Consider the following 5,331-nt stretch of genomic DNA (forward strand, 5'->3'; position numbering starts at 1 on the left):
TTATAAAATTAATGAAAATTTTATGGAAAATGTCTGGTACAACATCTTCATTTTATAACAGGAAAAACCCATGGGCGGCACAAAAGGGTTAAGAATGGTTTCAGGTTCATAGTCTATCTTCTGAAGCCAGGATCAGCCATTCCCTTAAGGTGGCTCAGAGGGTAAAGCGTTTGTCTGCAATGCAGGAGACTAGGGTTCGATCACTGGGTCGGGAAGAACATCTGGAGAAGGACATGGCAACCCACTCCAGTATTCTTGCCTGGAAAATTCCATGGACAGAGGAGCCCAGTGCAGGCTACAGTCCATGGGGTTGCAAAGAGTCAGACACCACTGAGCGACTTCACTTTCACTTTAAGGTAAGTTATTCAAACTTTTCTAACTCTGAATTTCATCATCTTTACAATAATATATGTAGAATGGTGTCAAAATCTGATCACATATCTTAATTATTTCAGTATCTGGGCTATAAAAAGACTTAACAACTTAACCCCTTTCCCCACATTTCTTTTTGCCACCCATTCTTTAAATATCTGTATTCTCAGAGGATCCAACATATTAAAAAATCTCATTTATACGTTATGAGAAATATCATAAATTCTAATATGATGTTTCCTAGTAAGTAAAGTAGTAAGTGAGTGCCAATTGATGCTTTTGAACTGTGGTATTGGAGAAGACTCTTGAGAGTCCCTTGGACTGCAAGGAGATCCAACCAGTCCATTCTGAAGGAGATCAGCCCTGGGATTTCTTTGGAAGGAATGATGCTAAAGCTGAAACTCCAGTAATGTGGCCACCTGATGCAAAGAACTGACTCATTTGGAAAGACCCCGATGCTGGGAAAGATTGAAGGTGAGAGAAGAGGACAACAGAGGATGAGATGGTTGGATGGCATCACTAATGCAATGGACATGCATTTGAATAAACTCTGGGAGCTGGTGATGGACAGGGAGGCCTGGCGTGATGCAGTCCATGGGGCCACAGAGAGTCAGCCATGACTGAGAGACTGAATTGAGTAAGTAAATTGTATCCAAACTCGAATTGTTTTCTACCTCCAGACTAACTAATTGGCACATATACACCCATAGTCATTTTCAGATTGACAGAAACCAAAACAAAACATTATCTTACTTTAAGGCACATTACCTCCAAGCCCCTTGAAGTCATTTATTTTAAGCCCTGCTTTAAAGTAATCATTAATTCTCCCTTTTACCACAACACATACAATATAATAATGCTATTTGAATCTTCTTCAAAAATGAATTATACATGAAGACTTTTGTCTCTACCTGAGTGTTATTTCTTACTAGGTGTTATTTCTTCTTAGGTGTTTTAAAACTTTCCCTTTGAGATGCTTGGCATCAATTGAAGTATTTATTGATCACCTATTATGTGCTGGGTTTTGAGGATACAGCACTGAAAATGACCCAGTTCCTTTTCTTGAGTTTGTCGATAACTTCCATATGGTATGAAAAGTTTGATAGTAAAGATGAAGTAGTGCCTGAGGGAATACGCCAGTCTCACAGTAAGAGATGTCCCAGACAAAGCAAACCCCACTTGATAACTGAGTAGAAGTTTATGTTTGTACTCTAACCTCTGACTACGTTTTACTTTTTTCCCTCTTTATCAGGCTCTAACAAATGTATGGTCTTTTTGCACATCATGCTATCGCTTGAAATGTTATTTTTGTTTTCACCTGAGCTCATATTCTTCTTTCAGGAACCTCTTGAAAACTCTATACCACATTCACAATTTTTTTTTATTGTGCTTCTTTTATCTGCTTATATTATAGCTTGCATCCTAATATGCTCTTCTTTATTTTTTGCTAACACAGTGAAGTGAGGTTTCTATATTTCCAGAGCTTAGATCCTCTCACTCAGTAGGTGCTTGGTGATATTAATTACAGCAATACTAATGCAATAATAAAGAAATAATATATTCGGAGCTTAAGTTATACCAGTTAAAGTGCTAAGAGCCTTATCCTGTTAAACAATATCTGCTGGTTTCTTTCTTTTTTTTCCTCTCTTTCCATACTTAAAAGAAGAGAAGAGAGTGGAAGAGTGAGAAATTTGCTCAAGGTCACAGAGCAGACAAGGATCAGATGGGATGGAACCAGGACACTTCTAACTCCTAAGCACTGGCTCAGAAACATGGTTATGTTGAATGATCAACAAAAGTTACATAAGATCAAAGTAGCCTTTACAGAAGGGGCACTTCCAAACTTACATGTCTGATTGATCCCTTTTCTCTTTTAAACTGCTGAAACTCTTTTAAACTGAGTCTTTTAGAGAGACTCTTAGCCTTACTGCATCATTCTTTGTGTGTGCAGTATTTTTTTTTTTCTGGGTTTATAGGAAGTAAGTCAATCTATAATATGGTAGATTGAATTTTGAGATAGAGGATGAACATTTTATAATTTTTTTAAATTATAGCATTGCCTTTGTGGGTTGTTGAGATCTAGCCTAGCAAACCATGGATTCTATTCATTCACTTGTTAATTCTATAAGCATGTGTAACAGTCCCACTGTGTGTCTAGAGTTGTCTTAGTTGTTTCGGAGCTTATAGAAGGAGGATATTACACAGGGGTCACTGCAATATGATCCTATGATCCTATGATGGAGGTATATACATGCATAAAGAGACATTATTATATTTTGAGCAGTACAAAACACAGGGTATTTTTTATATAAAAGCTTTGCAATATAATCAGTTTTGACTCTTGGCTTGCAAAGCCTGAAATGTTTACTACCTGGCACCTTAAAGAGTGTTTGCTGATGTTTTCTCTAAGGAGTAATTAAAATATTTAATTAAGAGATTATTAAGAAAGAAATGGGCATGATTAATGGGACGAGCAGGGAAAGTAAAGCACCCAGGGATTAGAGAGCACAGGAGAGCGTCATCATCTTGTGGACCTGAAGGGCACCGGAAAGGAGATTTTACCAGCATGCAGTTGGAGATACAGTCCCGGAAGTGATGCTGCCTCACAGGGGCCACGGAGTTAACAAATTCAGCTACTGGCGAATCTCTTCACAGCAGGGAGTAATAAGTCTCCGGACAAGTTTGCAGAAAGGATATCCCCCTCTCTTTCTCCTGTCTTTCTCAGTCTCTCACAATGCATCTTATTGGTCAAATCCATCAGAAAGTCAGGAGGCAAGGGAGCCCTGCTGCTGCTAAAGTCGTTTCAGTCATGTCCGACTCTGTGCGACCCCATAGACGGCAGCCCACCAGACTCCACCGTCCCTGGGATTCTCCAGGCAAGAACACTGGAGTGGGTTGCCATTTCCCAGTCCTCCACAAAACACAGGTTCCCAGGACCTAGAGTAGGTTGCCAGGGAATGGGGGCTGGATTTGTAGGGACAGAAAGAGGATTGCCAGCACAAAATGCAAGATGTAAGTAGGTATTTGGATATAAGCCTATAGAATGAAGAAAAGAAAACTGGGCAGAACACACAGATTTTAGAGGCTTTGGGCAGTTGGTGGTTATGGAATTTATGGATCTACATAAGGCTTTTCAAGAAAATTACTTCCAGTTAGAAGAGGATGTGGGCTGAAAACAAAACCATAGGTAACAAAGGCATTTAATAAATAAAGAAAAATAGCTTGCAGAAAAGCTATAAAGGGAAAAAAATATTAAAAACTGAAAAGAATGCCTCCTGAATTATATAAATTTAATAAAGATACATGAATTAACTGCCATCCAAATGCTTGTGGCTTAAAAAGGAAGATGAATAATAGATGATTTCAACCACTTTGGCTCAAAATCTATATGTGTGTGAATACAGATCCAAATTTCAAAATAATTCTCAAAATCTATCATCCTTTACTACCATCATGACTAGCACCTTGCAGGATGCAACAATTCTTGCCTTATCGACTGCCATAGAGTCCAAGCTGACTCAATTTCCACATGTGTTCTACGGCGTATTTATTCATCACCCAACAGCATGGATGAACTTTTGACAAATGTCACTTTGTTCTTCTGTTTCAAACCCATTTGAATCATTTTCATCACATTTTAAACCCAGCCCAAACTTCTTCTTATGGCTGGTCCTCAGAGAGGAGGAATTTTCTGTATTAAAGACCTCACTCTGTTTCATGGATCTCGTCCTGTTTCACTCTTTTTCATAGACTCTATAATCACTTAAAATTGCATTTATTCATGTGTTTTCTTCTTTATTTTCTGCATTTTATCATAAAGAAGGCTTATTGAAGATAATGCAATAATCTCCCTGTTTGTGTCTCTATCTCCAGTGTTTATGTATCAAGTGAGGGAAGTCAATTTCATCATAGACAAGTAACTTGATTGCAACATCCACAATTCCTGAATCTCAAATAAAGTGCAACTATATAGATGGATTATCAGATGCATGGCTATACACATTTACTAGTAAGGATTAAAGACAAGCAACAGGTGAGAAGTGGTTGAGGTAAGCATGAGGAAGCCATAACTGGTTTGTGCCTGTGTATTTTATCAGCAGAAGATGCATTTGTTCTTTGAGGTTCATCTTATTTCATAATTAATTTCTGGGAGTTCCTCTGATATGTTTCCATTAATTACAGACCCAAACTCATATCACTATCACTTCTGATCAGTGTGGGGTTTTTACTATTTTTCATAAAATCGCAAACCACCTCATCAAGTCGTTTGGCCTTGTTTCTAGTTCAAGGGTAGACCCAAGCCACTTCCTTAATTTCCCAAAAGCCCAGCAGAGACCAAGACTGTAGTCATTAATGAACCGCAGCTAACGCTGTGTTCAGGGGCCCTTCTTGCTAACATGTCCTAATAAGTGAACCTCAGGACTTCTTCCTAAATCCACTTAGATTCTTATATAACAGAAAACCAATAAAAAAAACTGTTGTATCTTTACTTTCAGAGACCAAGTTTCCAAATTATTCAGGCCTCAAAATCAAAAGCATCCTCTCTTTCTCACATAAAGTGTTCACATTCTACAGCTGAAGGGCCTTAAGAGAGGACACTCGTATTCTCCAGAAAAAATAATCCACATCCATAAAGTGGTTGAGTTCAAGGGACCAGAATAAAATAGAGTAATCAATAGTGCAATTTCCCAAAGTCCTGATTTTGATACATTAAATAAATTATTTTACAACATTACATTTTAAGTAATATCTGACCTAGTGCATAGTTATGAAAAATATATCCCTAATTCTTCAAGGGCACAGACTGCCTAAGACAAATTTAATATATGTTTCTCAACAAAGCACACTAATATCTCTCAGTCTTTAGCTTCTGAATTCAGATTTATAGTGACGTCTCACTTTTCTCCAAGAATAATAGGCAGGCACTTGCTCTAAATTAGTCTAAAAAAAGGCCCACCA

The sequence above is a fragment of the Bos mutus genome, chromosome 7 (assembly GCF_027580195.1).
Source record: "Bos mutus isolate GX-2022 chromosome 7, NWIPB_WYAK_1.1, whole genome shotgun sequence".
In the NCBI taxonomy this organism is placed as follows: Eukaryota; Metazoa; Chordata; class Mammalia; order Artiodactyla; family Bovidae; genus Bos; species Bos mutus.